Here is a 20,944-nt window from a genome sequence, read left to right on the forward strand (position 1 = left end):
AACATAAGTGGAGGAGAAAAATAATATTTGATAAAAGCAACATTAGCATGTTTGAGGAGCTTGTTTGACATGCTGGAGAAGCAGCCAGAATAGACTACTTCCTGCTTAATTGGAAGTTGAGCATCTTTCTTTGAGCATCATTCCTTATTATCATTGGTCTCCTGGAGAGGCAGATGGGTTTGTTATCTTGCTGCACTTGTGAAATATACTTGAAAAGGCCCTCCTATGTCGTTTTCATAACAGGGAAAGAAAATTGTATTCATTTTATATTCCTGCCAGGTACTTGTAGCAGTAGCTTGTTGTTCAGGAGGTAAATTATTCCTTGTGTGTTGAAATTTAAACTCCCACCATTTTTTGATGTTCGGTGACACAGTACTCCTTCTGCAGCTGAGTAAATACATCTGTCACAAGAAGGCTGACAGCTGAAACAGATTTTTGCTTTGAAACACACATTCACATCGGAATCCAGATGAGAGTTACCCTTATTTCCTGTACATTCACTCTTTTGAAATATAATGGAGGCTTGTGAAATGCTGGATATTTGCACCAAATTTCCTTGTTGTGTGGGATGACGGATTAGAATATCTCAAGACAATATATCTTATTTTGTTGATGAGGTGGTGAAAGCCAATAATAGTTTATCCTGAGTCCTTGGCTCTAGGTTCAGAGGACTATCCTTGTGTAGGAAAGCTCATAAACATTTGCCTAAAACTGAGCACCATTTTTGTTCCATTTCAGTCAGTGGAAGGAAGGTAAGCATGTGCTTGAAGATCAAGAAATGTGCAATGCTGGAGTTAGTATTTCCAGGTGCAGAATACACATGTCACTCTTCTCTTTATTTTTCTTCCATTCCTATTATCATTTAGTTAATACATTGTGAAGTCACTTGTTTTATAAACGCTTACATGATATCATAGAATGGTTAGAGTTGTAAGGGACCTTAAAGATCATCTAGTTCCAACCCCCCTGCCATGGGCAGGGACACTTTCCGTTAGACCAGGTTGCTCCAACCTGAATACTTCAAGATTTAGGTACAGTTTTTGTATTTTGCAGTACTCATGGTTCTGCTAACAGCTGGGATCCTGCCTCTTTTTTATGTTTTTTATATCAAATGTCTTGTGCAGGTTTCTCATCAGTTAAACTGGCAGAGGCATACAGACAGGCATGCCAGGGAGCTGGCTCGTATGATGCTGTTTGTGGCCTGTGTGGAGTCCATGTGCTTTATCACTTGTGCCACGCAGAGACCTCCTTCACCCTCTGGTACGCGGGTTGCCCCGTGTCCTGGCGAGCGGAGGAACCCTGGCTGGGGCTGCCTGCACCTCGGGCTCTGCTCTCCAGGGAGCAGAGCGTTACGAAACCCCTGTCAGTAGCTGATCCGAGTAGGTTGTATTTGAACCCAGGCACCCGGGATGAAGTTCAGAGGCATGCCTTCCCCGCTCTTTCTCCATAGGTACTGTTACCGCGAAGCTACCCCGCCGAGCGCGGAAAACGCGGGCGTCCCGCCGCCCCGGGGGCTCGCCCGTGCCCGGCGCCCTGATGGAAACCATCTGCTCGGCGAGCGCAGGAAGGGCTTCGCTCGCTTTCCTCCTTCCTTCCTTTCTTCCTTCCCCGCAAGCGGCTCCGCGCGGAGAGGAGCCCAGCACTCGTAGTTATTTTTTTAAAAATAAAAAAATAAGCGGTATCGCTCCTTCGGGGGTAGAGGGTGGAGGAAGATTGTCAGGCGGGGGGCTCAGTTCTCTCCTCCTCCTCTTCTGCCCATCGCATCTCCCCGCGGATCGGCCCGTCCTGCCCGGCCCCGGTGGGCTGCTCCCCTCCCTCCCGCCTTGCCGGGACCCGGGTTTGGGGCCGCGGTGGTGGGGGGCGGCGCCCACCCCTCGGCGGGGCCGAGGCCGAGCGCTGCCGGCGGGAGCGGTGGCTCAGCCGCCCGGGGCTGCCCGGCCGCGGCGGGGCTGCAGCCCGGGCCGGGCTGCGCTGGGGGAGCAGGTTTCTTTGTTGGCTGCCGGGTGACTGGTTCCCATTAATCTCCCGCACTGGCCGTGGCCGTCTCCACTTCCTGCCTTTGCATACTTCTCTCTCCCTCGATCTCAGTCCCTTCCCTCCCCCTTCCCTCCCCCCTTTCTTTCTCTCCCTCTTCCCAGCTTCTCCAAAAAAGCTACAACCGCCCGGGCTGCGGGACCGGGGCTGCAGGCATCCGGTGGAGGGAGCGCACCCCTGCGCGCCTCGGTAAGGGCCGGCGAGCCGCGCCGCCGGGTCTGTGGTCCTCTCCGGGGACCCGGGCAGGGGAGCGGGGCTGGGGGCAGAAACGATTGATCATGCTTCTGCTCGCCGTCCCTGCGCCCTGAGAGCCGCCCGCCTCCCGGGAGCGGAGCGGGGCGGGCCGGGGATGCGAGGCGGCGGGGGCTCCCCGGGCCCTCGGCGTCCCGGACGGCGGAGCCCCCGCGGCAACGGAGCCGCCGGTGTGGGCCGACCCCGCGACCCTGGCGGGGGTCCCTGCTCCGCCCGGGGGGAGCGCAGATGGGCGCGGGGTCCTTGCGCACGGGCTGAGCGGGGGTCGGTCCTGTGCCACCGCCTTGCCTCCCGGGACGTTTCTTCTCGCGTGGGTGGCGAGGGCACCCCGGAGGGACAGAGACAAGGAGACCACCTCGGCGGGACCGGGTTGACTGTGACCGGGCTGGGGAGCCAGCCCGCCGAGTGTGGGGCTCTGATCTGGAGCGAGACGGGGAGCTGTGGCACTTCTTTTCCCTTCCAGTGCCCGTTTGCATCGTCTGTCCAGCCGGCTGTAATGTTTGCATGCATGTTGAAAAGAGTAGAGGAGCCACCTGGACTCCAGCGGAAGACTTTAGGATCCCAAGACAGATTTAGCTGAAGAGCTAAGGGAACTGCTTCAGCAGTTCACTTGGTGGGAAAATCAGATGTACTGCTCTTGGCTTGGTACCAAGCATTTGCTTTAGTAAGGAGCAGCAGGTCACCGCAATCAAAGAGTAACGGCTACATATGAGAGAGCCTTCTTATGTTTACTTCGGTTTTATCAGTCAAATGTACTTTGAATTTTAGTGGTCAAGCTAAATGAAGCCGGATGCATAGTATTGTTGTATGGAGTATGTCAGCAGTAGTGTTTTATACACCCTTGTTTTACTGTTGCACTGACTTTTGAGGAATAGGTTTTCTTTCATTTTTATTCTGAGTCTTTTAACTTCAGCCAGATATTGAGTAATCCAGTAAAAACCACCTAGAGTGATCAAAACTTGTGGAAGATAAAGGATGAAACTGCTAGTTGGAGTCTGATTTCTGATGATGCAGAGTAGGATGAATTAAAGTGAGGTTGATTTGTCTTTGAGACTTGATAATGTTTTGATTATTCATGATTAACATATAGTCGGTAGATGAAAATATTCCATATTGTGGAAGGGTAAGTTAACAGAGCAAAACTAGAAGTATTTTATGTTTAAGGTGAGATTTAAGAAAATCCTGTATGGATTTTGATGATCAGGTTAACACGTGGCATAGTGGAAATATGTTACCAGGTTGAATGGTGAGAGTAAGATTTATGGCTTTGACCATTCATATCCCTCTTGCTTTAAGACAAGTTATTTAAAGGAAAACTGCAACACATTTAAGCAATTATGATTACTTTATATGATTACTTTATCAAATTACCTGAGAATATAGTGGAGCACCTTTTAAAGCTAGCTACCCTCTATACACTCTTAAGAGCGATTAGACTGGCAGTAAATTGCCATCTTGCTTCTGGAATGGAACCGCTTCCCTCTGGGAGTATGGAGGAGTGGGGAGCAGGGCTCCTTGGGAAGGGGTGGTGATAGGGTGGGTAGTGCTGGGCATCACTGGGGCATGGGGACTGTCCCCATGTGTTCTCCTCTCGTGCAGAAATAAGGGAGTCCTGCCTGGCCTGGCTTTCTTCTGCTCCCTTCAGGCTGCTAAACTCCCCCAGCCAGCTTGCTCAGTGTAGTCGCTGCCATTCCTGGTGCTGGGGAGGAGAGGCACTTTCTGTCCTCTCCTACCCAAACAGCATGTCTGTGCTGCGGTTGCCAGAATTTTCTCCAAGGAGCTCGGGACCAAGCATTGCTGTTTCCCTTTAAGCAAGTGACTTTTAACATATACTGTAGCTCTTTAAGGAGCGTGTGACCCCTTATTATTGGTGACCCTGTAAACCATTGTGTAATCTGTTGACTGTAACGTACCATGCTAATTTATTCTTGGTTGGGAAGTCTTGCCAAGGACTTGATGGAATAGCATGATTTTATCCACTTTATTGTTTTCATTGTGTTTCATAAACATCTAAGACCCTCTGGGAAGAATCACTGGGGCGGCTGGGCCTCCTTTTTTTAATTGCTGGTTAAATAAATGTTGCCAGTTTAAAAAAAATAAAGTGGTATGCAGGATCTCAGAATGCCTGGAACTGCTAAGGACTCATGTTTAGGAAGCAGAACTATTTTTAGTGTAGGGGCATTTAAAGAAATGATACTAGCCCCTTGTGAAGAGGTCACTGTGAAGTGCGCTGAAGAGCCTGCTTTTAACTGGAGAGCAAAACCAAGTTTCCCACAGATGAGTAAAGCTCAATAACCAGATTTGTACTTTTCCCACTTAACTGAAGAGGGAGAGGATGGACTTTTCGTTAGTTTACAGTAGTGGGAGTGAGGAAGCCCAAATTCTTAGCATACAAAAAAAAATATGAAATCCTGGTCTTGGTGAGACACTTAGCTTTCTGATTCTGTCCAGTGAGTGTCTGCAACAGAGATGTAGGACTGAAAGGCATTTAACACTTTCTGAGAAGGGCTGGGAACTGGCAGCTGAGAATCCCTTGGGATCTGTGTTTGTGGGAGGTCACAACTCCCTTGAATGGATCCCTGGCTGCTGTCCTTATCTATAGCTAAAAGAACTGTGGTAGAACTTTAAAAAAAAAAAAAAGAAAAATGTATGGATGTTGAGAACTCAAGGCCATTTGGGATCCTAAATCAATTCTGAATATGGGACTGACTTGTTAAATAAATCACTTTGGATCCAGAGAAGGCTTTCTTCAACTCATCTGAGAAACAGGGATAGACTTTTTATCAGGGCCAGTTGTGATAGGGCAGGGGGTAATGGTTTTAAACTAAAAGAGAGTAGTTTCAGACTAGATATAAGGAAGAAATGTTTTACGATGAGGGTGGTGAAACACTGGAACAGATTGCCCAGAGAGATGGTAGGTGCCTTATCCCTGGAAATGTTCAAAGTCAGATTGGATGGGGCTCTAAGCAACCTGATCTAGGTGAAGATGTCCCTGCTCATGGCAGGGGGGAGTGGACTAGATGACCTTTAAAGGTCCCTTCCAACCCAAACTATTCTGTGCTTCTATGCTTCTGTGATCTGCTTGGAAAATAGAAGTTCTTGTTTTTGATGGCTTAAGAGAATGTGGTTTATGTTAAAGTTAACACTGTGTGCTAGACCCATCATGCTGTCTATGGGGTCTGAGTAATCTAAATATGGTTAATGTAACCCAGTCTCTTGCATGGCAGAGGACCAAAATCTGGATTTATCAGATTTTCAAAATGTACCAGTTGATAGCTGAGTCAAATCAAGTTTTGGTCCAAACTTCATCGATGTCTTGTTTAACATAAGTTCAGTTTAGATTATGAATTACTTTTTTTTTTTTCTTTTTTTCCCCCCTTTTTTTCCCAATGCTGAATGCCATGCGTGTTAGTTTTGTCTCTGTGCTGTAAAGTGTGTGCAACTGTTGCTCTTCAGATTTTTTGGTCTGCAGTTGGGATTTAGTTGGCAGTGCAGATAGGCAAGTTTGGGGAACTGAATGCAAATATTTACATTCTCAGTTTGGCCTAGTCCTTGTGCTTGTAAACACTCATAGTCATATTGAACTTTGGTGAGGTTATAAGTGGCTTTGCCGAGCCTTGCAAAGTCACAGCCTACAAGACCTGAAATTCCCCCTTTTGGGAAGAGTTTTGGATATGTTTTTTGGGTGTTCATACATCAGCTGAGAGTTAGTGCTCGTCACTTTTACCCCAAATCCAAATGCAAAATCTTTTCTGTATCTTGCTTCTTTTTAATGTAGAAATGCTTTATACCAGTAAGAGGTATCAAGTCATGGAAGAGAAGTCCTGCACACCTATGAGGTACTGTGCAGACTCTGGAAATCCTGGTCTCCTGTGCCGCTCTAGAGCTCTGCCCTGGTAGAGAGGGGCCATGGTGAAGATCTTCCTCCCTCCGTGGCTACTGTTTTCCCGGTCCTTGCTGTTTGCATGTGCAGAAATAAAGTTTGAGGACTGATTTGAACAATGGGGATGTTTGCTCATGGAGAATTAGATTTAAGTCCTCTTTTCATTCATGTAGGCTTTTAACAGCTGTCAGATTTTTTTAGAAACTTTTTATTCACTAGGGACCGAGCCTGATTTTTGTTTTTTTTCTGCATTAGCAATTGAACTTTCTGAAGTCCACCTTACCACAAATTATAGAGATAGGATCAGCTTGTATGTTAACACTTCATGGCCAAACCACCCTCTTGTTTGGGTATGCCTTTCTATTTGGGTCTGTTACTGTTAGCCAGAGTTTGAAATTAGATACGATAGTTTAGTTGCAGAGATCTTGAGACAGAGGTGATTGAGTTGCAGTAAGTTATGATAAGAATCCCGACTCAGCAGTTGATGTCTGTAACTTTGTATTTTCAGCCAACCTAGTTTAGGAAGAAGATTGTATTAGCTTAATCCACAGTGAACATGTTTAGAGTAACCTAACTTTGTTCTCTATCTGGAGTGTATACCCAGATAGTTAGAACTGTTCAGGGAAATGAATGCTATTGTTCATATAGCCAGTGCTTTTGATATGTTCTGTTGTAAGCTTCTGACCTTGGAGATGCATTTGTTAGGTTGAGGAACATAGGAAAAGAGTAGGAATTAATTTCTAATGCCACCTTTCACCATTCTTTGAAGATATGTTTGTTTGAGCTGTATCTGTCTGCTGAAAACCTGACGGCTGATGCAGTGTAGCTGAGAATTCAGTGAATTTGTGCAAATGGAGAAGTCCTTAAGGACACACTGAAAGTACAGTGAGTTTCTGTCAGAAATGTACCCTGTGTGTGTTCTCACACACAGGAACAGAATGTTATTTGAGTTTAAGTATATCTGTCTCCTAATTTCTCTTTAAAATGAAGATGTAAAAATGCTTGATGTATGAACGTTTAGCGTTAGCACCAGTGCCAACACAGGAAACCAGGTCTTTGAGTTGAAACATTTAACATTATTCCCTAACTCCCACATTATTAAAAACACTCATTGTGTAAATTTTTAATACTATTATTCATTTCATCATTTTGATGGGGTCATCACACTGAATTAACGGTTTACATTTTTTCCCCTTAAGAAAAGGATTAGTGACATCCAGTCACAATCACAGGGGACAGATGCTAATTGGCTAGCATTGTGCAAAGCGCCCTGCTCGGCCTGCTATTCCAAGTATTAGGGCAGAGAACAAAGCACTTTAGGAGAGCTGCCCCAGAAGATCTCTCAACCCTTCTTCAGCGAGGAGCAGATGTTCCAGGCGTGGAGTCTGCTTATTGCTCTGAGAAGTCCTTCAGGTCGGGAGATGGATCTGTCTCCTGACATTTTTGCTTTCAACATTGTTACTTCTTTGAGGGAGTGCAAATAGTTTTTGCAAGACAGAGTGGAACAAATGAGGAGCTCTAATGATTTTGATCCTTTGTTCCAGTGAAAACTCTTATCACTCAAGGTCACTGAAAAGGGAAATATATTTGGTCTGAAGTCATGTTGCATTCTGTGTGGGCACAGTGTGCTAAAGAAAAATGGGGCATATTGACTCGCTATGTGTGAAAGTGCTTCTCATTTGTGCTAAAGGATTGTAATGATTGGAGTTTCCATTTTGCCTCGTCTCTTAATCCCAGCTCTGGGCTCACAAAATCCTGTTAGCCAGTGTTGTTCAAATGAGCTTCATTAACTGGGAATATTGTTTTGAAGATATGGCAAATCAGCAAAGTGCTGAAGCTTACCAAATCTCCTGCATGATGGCAGGCTCTCTGATTATTTCCACTGTTAAATTGCAAACCGGGCAGCAGTTCTACACCACAGCTTGTGTTTTACTGCCTGCTATATCCCTGCTATATTGTTAACTTGAGACTTTGAGCAGAACATACCCCATGCCACTCGAACTGTATAAGAAATAGCTGACTTGAAAGAAGGGCAAGATCAGAGTAGGTAAAGACAGAAAGGGATCAGAAAGAAGAGGTCTAAAATAATCTGAACCTCCTTATAGGCCTTATGTAAATATTACTTTACTTAATCTCCAAAATTATTAAAAGAGCATTCAGTACGTGCTGATAAAATTCATGCACCTTTAGGTTTGTATGCATATTTTTCTCTTAGTGTATTATGGATGTATCCATCACCATTTCTCCTGTGGAAACAAGTAAATATCCTTAATTATTTAATTCTAATGCAAGGAAAGCCAAGGACAAGCACTAGGATCTCATGCTGTTTCCTCAGTATCTGTCTTGTCTGAAAGCCCATGTGACACTCATGGGTACTCCTGAGCTTTAATGGCACAACCTTCATTGTCTGTTTTTAGTATTAACAGACCTCAGGATATCTTCTAAGTCTCCCTTCCTGCTTTCACAGGTGTACTTCAGCACTGCCCTCCCCAGTGCCAGGGATTGGTGCTGAGGGGTTTCGTGCTGATTGGCTCAGTGCTTTATTAGCCTCTGAACCAACACCTTGAGCAGGATCTTCTGAGGCTTTTGCTGTTATAGTTGCAGAGCAGCCAGCAGAAGTATTGGTCTTTCTCTCTAGAGATGCCCTCAGGCCTGGGAAGTGAAGGGGGATATTGCTGGGTGTCACAGCTACCTTCTCATTCAGTACCAAGGTGAGCTGGGGATAGTCTTCATTGGCCTGCCCTGCTTTTCCTGTGGCTACGTAACTTGGATAATGCAGGTAACTCCCTAGAAAAAAAATAAATTCAAGAGAGGCAAGGGCCTTCAGAGTTCTGCCATTTTACATGCAAGTAAAGTTTCATCTAAACCCCTGTGCTTCAGGGAAACTTGCCTGTTAGCTCCCAGGAAAACATTTGTCATTCATTTCTCTTTGGCTTTTCTTAGGGTGTTTCTTTTCTTCTTTCTCCTTTTAGCCCTTGAGCCTTCCCCTCAAAGCACTCCAAACCCAGCAGCTGGGCTTTAAGGAACTGTGTGTGTCATACCCTCTAGTTATGCTGCTGCTGTGTACGGATGTGAGGCCTAGATTTTTGTGGGTACCACTTTAATTGTGGCTTGGGCTTTGTTAGGCCCTACAAAGGGGATAAACGGTGACAGAAAGATTCTTCATTTGCCTGCGAGCATCGGGGCTTCTTGTCTGTCATAGACATACATTCCCTGATAGCAGCTCTTTGAGTTACAAGAAGTCAGCTGGTGACATATTCCTCTAGCCATTTTTTTCTGATGTTTGGATTTGTATTTGGTGGAGCACCAAGAGAGATGTCAGGTTGTGCTTTGCACATTAAAGCCATTATTATGTAAGATTTGACTGAGATTCAGCTTTAATTCACGCTTTGTTTGCCATTGAGTTCTCTCCCTGCAAGACGGTTATCTCTGAGTTGGAGAAACTAACAGAGAAGTTGATGAATGTGCAGCTAAGATGATGTCTTCCAAATGAAACAATGAGAGACCCATGAAGTTTTCAGTGGCAAGCGCATGCTTCAAAGAGAGGATTACAGTGGAGGATAAAGTTATGAGAAAAATACATTGTTTGTTTATCCACCCACCTCCATAGATTGTGCCTGGCGGGGGGATGCTCCAGGATATATGGCTGAAGGGAAATGATTGTCTTATTTTTTCAGTTGGGTGGATCATTGTATACTGTGATATTTCTGGCAACAGAAAAACAGAAGAGGTTAATACCTAGCATAAAAGCACAGCCTATAAGAAAGATGAGAGAATTTACTTTTCTGCCCTGGGTGAAACCAGCTTCTCTTTTGAAGATTAATCGTTCAATCAATTATTGTTATTTTTAGCAGAGAGCATAATTCTGCATGGAGAGTATGAGATGAACCAGATTGTAGCTTTTGGCATACTAGTGTTGACCCAGAACTACTGTGGATAGACTGATGCAATAGAAGAAGGAATATGGCGGGGTCTTAAGTTTGGAGAGACAGTAGACCTTTTTGTCCTGTAGAAGTATATCTGAGCTACTGGGCTGGAGGTATGCACTGGAAGCAGAATAATCAAGTTCAGTGGCATATTCATGTGAGAAATTAAAATATGTAATGAATTTTGACATGCATCTTCACAAGCCCATGGATAACAGATAAAACAGCAGTAATTCAGCCCTGGATAGTTTAGTGCTTTGTCTTGGACCAAAACTTCCTTTTGCCTTTCCCATATGCTTTGCAGCAGAACAGGTTGGCAACCACATCTGCTTGTCCAGCCCAGACAAACAAGTAGTCAGAAGGTTAGCTGGAGTGGAGACTATGCAAAGCAGGCTGACTGGACCAGGTGAATTATCCGAGCATATAGGCTGTGTCTACTCAACTCTTCCTCACCTGGCACTTTATTTCTGGCTGTGACTTTTCAAATTGTTTTTGAATCCGGTTGTGGTTTTTTGTTTTTTTTCCTCCCCCTCCTAGTTAGGCAAAGAGTAAAAGGCAAGTACCTGTCAGCTGTTTTGGAAGAGATTGTTCTCATGGAGGCTTAGCATGACCCTAAGTGTTGGATAGTCAGTGAGAGACTCTTTGATCCAAGACTCATTGGTATAAATGCGATGTGGTTTTTTTGTTTGTTTGGTTTGGGTATTGTTTGTTTGTTTGTTTTGTTTTTTAATGCACAACAAAGGAACTTACCTTCATAACTTCTAAAACCTGGATGCCGGAGTCCAGCACTTGGGGCTAATGGAGATGTGTTATTTTCACCTTTAAGACTTTATCATGTGGGTTTTAAAAGTCTGAAGGATGAGGGCTTCTGAAGCAAACTTAGATTAGTGGTTTCTGGAGTAGTGCAAATAACAATAAAAAACAGGAACTGAATTCAGACAATGGCAGAAAGATGATGAGATATTGCAGCAGTGTAGCATCTTTCATTTGTAAATCTAAAAGCACTTAAAATATAAATGAATGAAAGACTGCATGTAACTTTGGTAGATGAGGGAAGCATCAATACAGATGAGAAGGTTCAGGAAGGTGATCCTGGTAACGGATAAAACCTTTTCTCTCCATTTTCAGTTTAAGTCTTAAGAAAATCAGAAATATATTGTGAGGCAAAACATTTTCATTTATCTCGAAATGTAAGTAAATACCCAGAGTAGTGCTTCTGAGATGACCATACTGCTACTGCCCTTCAGTGCTTCAAAAGGCTTTTTTTTTTTTTTTTTTCTCTCAACTAGAAGGTGATTTCAAGTGAAATTACTTAATTTCAAAATTTGGATGATTAAGTAGTGAGACTAGTAGGATAGTTTAGGCTTTTAATACCATGTTTCTTAACTACTTATTCTCAAATATTTATTAATGGACAAAAGGTATATAGAGAGATATGATAATCCATTTTTTTCTTGAAAAGCATTTTTCTCCTGTATCTACTTATTTCTGATTTTTGAGACTTAGTCATAACCATTATTTCTGGTTACAAGGTGGCAGTTATTTCATATGTACTATTCCCCCTCTGCCTCCCTCCATTATAAACCCATGCCAAGAGGCAAAGATAGATTCTCATGCATCAATGTGCCGCCCAGGTTTACATCTTATGTAGAGTGTACTTACCATAACTATTCAAAAGATAGTAATTTATCCATATAATTTCACAAATATTCCAAACAGCATTTTCTGTATGCTGATTAAATTATCTGTAAACCCCTTTTTATTGATGTAATTAGAGGTTAGCTTTGATGCATAAGTTAGCTCAGCAGATGTTTCAGTTGTCCCTAAACTTCATTTTCACCAGGGAGCGGAGGAGACAAAGGCCCCTTCTGCCTTCACAATTTCCTATCATTATTTATGAATTTTCAGCTCTCTACAAAGCCTTAACCAGGCTAGATTCAAATAGAATAAAAAAATGCTCTGACTTTTTGTACAACCCTGCTGAGATTTTCTAAGTCACTTGTGAGAGTTAGATGCTCATTTTCCATTAAAGTCAGTTTGAACCAGATACAAAAATCCTCAGTGTGGCTTTGGCCTAATTGTTTAACAATAAAACATCCACATGCTCTTCTTAGAGGGAACTCAAGATCTTCACATTAGGAATGTGATTAAGTATTGCAAGCAAAAGTCAGCTACTTATTGTTTAAGTGTTTTTCTTGTATTAAAGATGCTCATACGTGTCTGTATATGTCTCTACTGAAACATAAAAGTATCTCCTTCTTAAAATAATTTTACCTTAAAGTCTCTGCCTTACTTTTTTTTCTCTCAAACTTGGAAGAAAACAGCTTTGCTCTGTAATGCCAGTGGTTTTGTATTTTGTCCCTTTGACTTTTATGCACTCTGGGAATAATCACCCATAAAGAAGAGTGCGTTCATCTTTCTCCAAAAGAGAGTAATTTCTTTTTCAGATGCAACTACTATTAAGTACAATGTTTATAGAAAGACATGAATCTAGATAAAGAGATTCTAGCTTGCAAATATCTTGTCCTGTTCCCTGCCTTGTTGTTCGCTTGCTCAGAGATCCTGTAAGATGTTCCGTTACCTGCAATCTCAGTTTCTCAGTACATCTGTAAACGGATAACTGTCATCTCTCCACATATTCCTGAGATCAACGCATTAATGAAGCAAAAGTTACTTGATGTTTGTATTAAGCTATTTGCAGTACCTTTGCAGTTGGTTGTGTTTCTTTCCTAACCTAGAAAAAAATGTGATAGGCTGAAATTGTACTCTGAAGGCTGATGTCAGTTTTACTGTAAAGTTTCATTGAGCAGAAGATTGAGCCTGAAAAGTGCATGTGACTCAGGGAGCTCTGAACTTAGGAAGGCAGTACCTCGTGTTTGTTCTGCACTGACACCTCTAGCCAAGCAAAGAAAAGGTGTTGTCATTGGAAGGAGCTGCAGCTATGCTTCTTTGCCAAATATGAGGTGAAGCCCTGAAGGGAAGGAATGGCAATGATGTATGACCCGGCGAAGAGTACTCAGGACTACTCCCTCAAAGTTGCTGGACCCTTCAAAGCACCTGAAAATTCACCAACTGCCAGCTTGGGCACTGTTGTTAGAGGCTCAAAGCACACAGATTTTATAGGCCTATTAAAGCAGGACTGTGCAAGGGCACTGTTGCATTATTTTTTGTGATGCGGCAGAAGTTATGACTTTCCTTTTTCTCATCACATTTCACACTGTTCAGTAATTGTAGCATCTACCAGGTTACACTTTCATTTAAAGAAAATAGTACAAATATGTTTACAGTTAAACATGCTACATAAATACCTTATTTTACTGTTTTATTAAATGTGTAACAAATCTGTTGGCAGTCAACTAATAGGAAATGGTGTATAGGTCTCTCTTGCACATTTACTGGGCTCTAAAGTTTTCAGGTTAAATTGGGTTTTAGATAACACTTTCTCTGGAAAATGTTTCAAATAACCTTATTTCTTTCTCAATCCCTTGGATTCTGTAGGAACTCCGTTAGTTTTTACACATTCTGCCTGCTTGAATTGCCAGAGTGACTTCAGTACCCTGAAGCAAACCTTGCTGCAACTTTTCCAAAATACATTTTAGTACAGTGTAAATGGGTTGCACTTGGGTCAGGTTTTGTGTTTTTTTTTTTTTTTTCTTTTGAGCTATGTGGATAAAATACAGAGGGAGGAGAATAAGCAGGTAACAGGAGCCTTATTTAGATCCTCAGCTGTGCTTTGGTTTCTGCAGTGTCTTCCTACTCATGCTTGATACCACAGCTGTAAGTTTTGCTCCTGTCCTCTCTGCTGTGGAAGGGATGCAGGCTGGCTAAGAGAGCTGCTCTTTTTTCCCTCCCTCAGTAATTTTTCTGGTCCTTTTCTCCATTCATGTAGACATTTCCACAGAGCTTGGATCACAAGTTGAATTGTCTGATCTTTCATGACAGCACTTTATTGTATTTACTGAAAGTTTCTTTCAGTACCATACTAGATTTGTTGCTAGTCTGGAAACTCTCTTCTTTCATTGTAAGCTGATGGTGGGAGATGGTTTAAACAACAGGCCAGGCTGAGTGGCAATTTCTGACTCAGATGGGGAAAGAAGGAACACTTAAGGGGCAGAAAGTGGTTTCAAATCCTGTATGGTGAGACCGAATAGAGGTGATTTTAGTATGCTTGCCGTTTGTTTTCCTCTGAGCTGTTCTCTGGCCTGAGGGAATCACTTCTGCAAAGTCTCCTTGGTTTAGGCAGTTTATGACCTGCCCTCTGGCCCCACAGCTGCTCCATCCTCAGGCAGTTTGGGCATGTGTCTACACCGGGCCGAATGCCAATTGCCTATTTGGGACTGAAGCCCCATCTGGGTTGTTTTTTTTTTTGATCCAGAAAAAAAATATCCTGAAAATGTGTCTATCTCTCATATTTTGTAAAGGATGTTGTTCAAAATAGGGGAAACAGAAGTTTAAACCTTGAACTATATTAAATACTTGAGTTATCTCTGCAAAATGCAAGTGCATTACAGTGCATGCAAACAGCATGATACTGTGTTTCTTAGAAAAGGATATTGAAGTAATGGAAAAACTTTCCAACAAGGCGAAAATGAAGTTAGATCTTCCCACTAGTTTTGTTTCCCATTTGGAAACCTGATCCATTGATTGTTTTCTGTACTATACTTAGTAGCAACAGTAGTGAATTGAAAAGCAGGGACAAACATACATTTTTCCATGGCTGATATCTAACAATATCAGGGTTATACGTCCATTGTTAAAGCTGAGTGATGCCCTGTTGTTGTCCACCTGGGAGCGCAGTTGTAAGAAAACCAACACCTTTAATGCGTAGGTTTTCGGCTCCATTTGTCTAGAAAGCAGCTCCTGAGGGATTGCTGCACTTTGAGGAGCATGCTTCTGCTCGGAATTTGCAATGACCACCTACAGTGCTCTTCCTTACTGTCAGGCTGAATCTCAGTCTTTTCTGCAATGATGTTTGAAAGACTGAGTTAAGAAAAGTAGCCTGCATCCCACTCCCCCGCTTTGCAAAACTATTTCTTACTCCGCTGAACGTAAAAGGGTATGATAGTGTTTTATCCTTCTTAAAGAAGAATGTAAATTTTTCAGCAGGATTGGAAGCCCTGTGGTATCTGCCTTTGAATTAGGGCTAGTGGGTTTGGCAAAGCAAGGCGTGTGATGCAAAACTAGTTTTTGCAAGGTCCTCTAAGACTTTCTGACTAAACAGTTTCTCATGAGCTAAACAGTACTGGGAAAGGCTTGCTATGTGGGTAGGAGACCTCCCAAGAGCATGTTTGGTTCTGTGATTCAGCGTATGGCATCTGTCCCCTGAACAGAGAAGACGCGTATCAGTGGTCCGGCAAGGAGCTGAGGGCACAGTCCTGTTGGAAATCATGGTTTTCAAATGAGATGTGGATCAGGTGCTGGACTTAAAGTGACTTAACACTTGTGCCTGTCTGCCTGAGGAGTTATTATGCCTCTTAGATTTCAACAATCATTCTAGGCGCTCCGAGCTCACAAGAATGTAATAATGATTGCCCTCCAACATTAAAGTGTCATCTAAAGATAACACAAGCTCAGCCCACCAACACTATTAAACAATCATAAACAGTACAGATTAAGTTAGCCAGTAAATCAAACCAGGAAAACCCCCTTCCCTTCTACCCTTACCGACCCCTGTAGAGACTTGTTGCTTTTGACTCCTTGGAATATTGCCAGATTTGGAAATGCGGGATATTTCTGACCAATCTGGCATCAAGCACAGGGTGCTATTTAAATACTGGTTTGGTTAGCTGCATTTTTGCCTCCACAAACTTCCCCTCTTGCTCTAAATGGATACAATAATATTTTTTTCCTTCATGCCCTTTATACTTCTGTGGCTTTGTACTCTTAAATGAGTATTATGCTTAGCTATAGAGACAGCTGTATTTCGGCAATAGATGAAGCAATTTGTGTGAGTGCCTACATTTCACTATTTATTCTTCAAAGGTGTTGCAAGGTTATTAATTGTTAAATGCTATGAAATTCTTCCTTGAGGAATATCACATGGCTTGGAGCAGTGTTTGAGTCAACGAAGGCAAAAAGATGTTTCTTGTATGTGTTTTGAAATCTCTGGGTCATATCTGTGCAAGTTAAAATAGCTCCCTCCAATACAGTGCTTTTCATTGTAATTCACCAAAGTGCTTAGCAAAGCTGATCAGAGCCATCACTGGAGCTAATTGAAAGTTTTTTATTAAATGAAGCCTGATTAAATATGCTATTTTGATGGTGCCGAACGCAGGAATTAAGTGGATGCTAGGAGAGCTTCCTTAGGAGCCGGTGTGGGCTGGAGGCCTAACTGAAACAGAAACAAACCCAGCAACTGCTTTTTATGGGGAAAATGGGTGTATCAGCACAACTGTCTTATTGTGCAACACAAGGTTTTTAGGTTTCATTCAAACATTAAATAAAAGTAAAGAATGAAACTGAATATTGTAGTGTCCTTGAATGACTTTAGCCAGTATCTCCATTTTGTAGAGAAATAAAATTACTTGTATGACTGGAGTTGCCTAATATGCTAAAGATGGAGCTGGGGTTTTTGAGTCCTCCGGCCACAGAGATATCTCTCTGATGCTTCACTATAGTTTAACAAGGTACTTGTCTTACCACTTTTGCATAAGCATTGTTATTTTCTTCCAGAAAATAAACGTACACTTCTAAGCACAGTGAAGTGTGTAGATAAATAATGACGGTTAATTTCTCCTGTTCAAAGACAAGGGAAGATGGGTCTACTTTTAGCTTTAATTGCTTTCACTGTAAATGAGAACAAAAGATGAACTGTTTTACTGCTGATATATCACAACAGTTCCAGATTTTTCAGATTATAATAGGAGTTTGGGAGCACAGGTGGAACTGGAATTACTTTCCTCAGACTATAAAAACCAAAATGGATTCTTGCTATTTCTCAGTATTGCTAACAACGTACCTGTTATAACACTACAGAGGAGATGTCAGGATGGATTTCACGTTGAAGTTTCTGAAAGGAACTGATCCAGCCAAGTAATGCTGTGTTGCCCCACTCTACTTCTTTTAGGTCATTCTGAAAGACAATGCTTACTCTGCATCGCTTTGCTGTTTATGAAGTGAAAACAAGGTATTGCCTTCAAGTCAGAAAAGGCCTTCCTCTAACAAATGGCAGAGATTCAATGCCCCATTTATTGTCTTGACATTTTGTTTTAGCCGTCCAGTTTGCAGAGCCGTCTCCGGAGGTTTCTAAAGTATGCATGAATAAGAGAGAGAAACGCACTCCTATTTTCTTTCGGGAATGTTGGGGATTTTAGCTTGGAGTCAGTCATAGTTGTCTATTTAAACCAGCTCTCTCATTTCTGTTGGCACTGGCAGGAATCTGGGTGGAATAGCACCCTTCTCCCTCATTTTCTAATTTTCCTTGCATTTTGTCTCTCTACCTACCTTCATCATCCATACCGTGCTATTTGCTTACAAGTCCATGGTCTCCTCAGATGTCTTTTCCATTGGCTGGCTCTTATTAGCTTTATTCATATTCCAGTGTTGTCTGCAAGCACCAGTTAGTGATTGAAGACAGATTTCTTGGTCTTTCTACGTGCATGAACTGTGTGTGTGTAAGCAATAACAAAGGTTCCTTTTTGGTTGGGGAAAAGGCGGAAATGGACAGGAGGAGGAGAAATACATGTTTAACCTTCATCCATTTATTGGTAGTATACTAAAAAGTGGTCAAATATGTCATGCACATTAACAATTCTCAAAGGTTGTGGGGATAACTGGGCTCTAAGCAGGTTTATACAGTGTTGTTCTTGAAAAATTATGTATGGGAATCTTCATCGCATATGGGAGAGAAGTTATGTTTATATCCCAGAATATAAATGAGATGCTAACTTGAATAGCTTTGTAGCATGGAATGTCTCTCTCTTCCTTCATAGCTTTACATAGTTCAGTGCTTCCCCTTCTTCATGTCCTCATGCCCGAAGAATGCAGACGAATAGCTGAAAAAGGTTTGTCTCTAGTGCTGTTAGGTCATTAAGGTTCTTGGCCAAAAAATATCCCTGACCTCCCTGGTCAGAGGAAACCGCATCAACAGCAATAGTTTTAAGGAGATTATAGTTAGTATGTCTCAGCTGTTGTGTATGAGGCCTAAGGATGCCTAAGGGGATAGATCAAAACCTGCTGTAACTCTTGTTCTCATCCTTAAGCATGTGTCCAGTGAAAACTTTTACGCTTCATTTCGTGCAAGGATAATGCCTGCAGAAGATACAGAGAGGCATTCTTCCTGTGTCTGTGTTTTTGTGAAACTTCAGGATACTGTGCATCAAAATCCTGAGAATGGAGGATCTGTTGTGTCTTCAGCCAAAGAAATTCAGCTCTTTGAAGGACCTGGGCATCAGTTATGAAAGTGTGTAATTGATGCTGAACTGGTTGTACCACAAGTTTTAGCCTTTCAAATTTCAGGGCAAACTACTTCCAACAGATCCATGCATGTGGACATGAAGCAGTTTCATTTTTCTGTCGGGGAGCAATCAGCACAGCTTTCTGCTATATGACTAACGCCGCCAGCAAATTTTCTCTGAACTGGAGCTGCCATGTGTCCCTGCAGCACAAATGAACCTTTGACAGGTGTGATCTGAGAGAGACTGTTTACAACAGTCACTGGAAATAATGTCAAGCTGGCATCAGGGGAGCACCTGAAAAGCTAATACTTGATGAAGGAGAAGCATTAAGAACCAAATCCCAGGATCTTGAGTTCTAGCCAGCAAATCGGAATTCTGCAGGAAGCAATACAAAAATCTTGTGTAATATTCTGTATTCTGCCTGCGTTACAGCAGACTGTTTCTATATTTCTGAATACATGACTTAGGGTATTTGATTATAAGTTGTTTGCTTGGGGGAAGCTTTGCTAGCGTGATAGGGCTGGGCTAATTTCACCACATCCAGAAACCTAATGATTTAAACTTCTGGATTCAGTTCCAAATGGCCTACATTCCTGTAAGGCTTGTGTTCATTGCTGAGCATTGTTTTATGTATTTTCTTTATTACATTAAAGACCTTTTGAATGTAGTCACCATTGTGTACAAGTATCTGCAGAACTGAGTATCCTTTGGGGAAGCTGAGTTTTGGTTCTTTGAGCAAGCACGTAGTTTTGAAATGGAGCAATGCAGACAGATGTTAGAGCCCCAAAGGTGTCTTCATGGACAGGACGTAAAGGATCTCTCTTCTTCCTCCAGGTTTTCCTCCTGGAAACCTGGACTACCTGTGGAACTTTCAGGGCACCCATGCCTGCCCACTTTTGCCCTTTATTATCATTATCTCTCATATTGCCTTCACGCAGAACATGAGTGTGTCTTTTGTAGGTATGTGGACCAAAATGACCACCAAAGGCTTGAGAGGCCATGTTGGTGAGCAAAGCCCCCTTTTTATCTTCTGGGAGCAGGGGGTGGGAAAAGCCCCACAACTTAACCCCCAAAAAACCAATCCCCTCAAGCCAGAATATGTAGGCAGTGACACTACAAGAGCTTTTGCATGGTTATTTACAGAGACAACACTTTTCGGGGTGGGGTGGGGGAAATCAATGGTATACCTTACTGTGTATACTTTGGCAAGAAAATATAAATTGTCCAGATTTACCATGGAACAGTAAAACTCCCCGGTGTCTCAAGCTATTGTGTGTAATGGCATGTAATACACGAACACAGTGTTTGAGCTGAAGACTGTTGAACTAGAGAACTCTTTTTCTAATGGTTTGAGTAAGTAGAATTTGAGTAAAGCTCTTGTGAAACAGCAGTGTTGCCTGAGACTTGCAGTATAGCATAATATTGTTTTCTTTTAATGAACAAGGCTTTCTCCATGCCTTTTCTTTTAGAAAAGCACTGTTTGCAATGTGAGTCACTGCAGATGGACCAGTTAATTGATTTTAAAGGTGTTGCCTCTTTACTTGACTAAGCAAGTAAACTTTGCTACTGGCCAGGTGGTGGCTGAGATTGTTACAAACCTAACGTATTCAATGAGATAAATCCATATTTTTTTTAGCAGAGGGATATTCTAATTAATAGGTAGGGTTTGGATTCTGTGTGTGCACACTACTGCCAAGCACAGGAAAAGTAGTGAGGTTAGCACTTGTGTACTTTGCTCAGAGGCATGGACTTCACTGGCTTTTGGGAATATCCCTATCTGAATTGGAAAAAAGGAAGGAAGATTCACTTTAGGATAACTACTTTCCCCACCCCCCCTTGAAATATAACCTGAATCATTGTGTCAAATGTGTGTGGCTTTTTTTTAATAATTTTGAAATGAAATCTCAATACACTTAATTTTAGAAAATGTTGCAGAAAAACATGTCCTTAATTATTTACAGGCAAAATATTTCAGTGTGCCATCGAATCTTACTTTTTGATGAACAAAATTCAACTTGCTTGAATATTCTTGTCCATTTTAACAGTCATAGAAACATCCAGATCATTTAGTCCCAATCTAATCTCTAGATCCTTGAGGCATAGTGATTTTTTTAAGGCAATCTCTGCTTTCTGAAAATTGAAACAAATGAACAAACAATGCAGGCAAGTTATTTAGAAAGTAGTATGTAAAATGGTACCTCTCCCAAAACAAAATGATCCATATCCAGAAACAGTATCTTGGTTTTCTGGTCACATATAGCATAGGAAGCCACTATGAAGGTGCCTATGCAGTTTATACCATTTTGAAAAAAATAGATTTGAAACTCGCATGTATAATTTCTCTGTTGACTATTTCTGGCTTGTATTAGTTTTGCACATCACTGTGTTACTCTGCAGAACCTGCAATAATTTCTGAAAGTTCATACAGTGAACCTGATTATTGGTGTCTATCT

General features: G+C 42.2%; 1 protein-coding gene across 1 annotated transcript in view; it reads left to right on the top strand.

Annotated features, from left to right (window-relative positions):
- Window positions 1–2,119: 2,119 nt before the first annotated feature.
- Window positions 2,120–20,944, top strand: part of DENND2B (DENN domain containing 2B) — a 181,042-nt gene continuing 162,217 nt past the window's right edge. Inside the window, exon 1 of the mRNA XM_063332623.1 lies at window positions 2,120–2,223. The gene's annotated coding sequence lies outside the window, so the exon portion shown is untranslated. The remainder of the gene's footprint in view (window positions 2,224–20,944) is intronic.

This window comes from Chroicocephalus ridibundus, chromosome 4, assembly GCF_963924245.1.
Source record: "Chroicocephalus ridibundus chromosome 4, bChrRid1.1, whole genome shotgun sequence".
In the NCBI taxonomy this organism is placed as follows: Eukaryota; Metazoa; Chordata; class Aves; order Charadriiformes; family Laridae; genus Chroicocephalus; species Chroicocephalus ridibundus.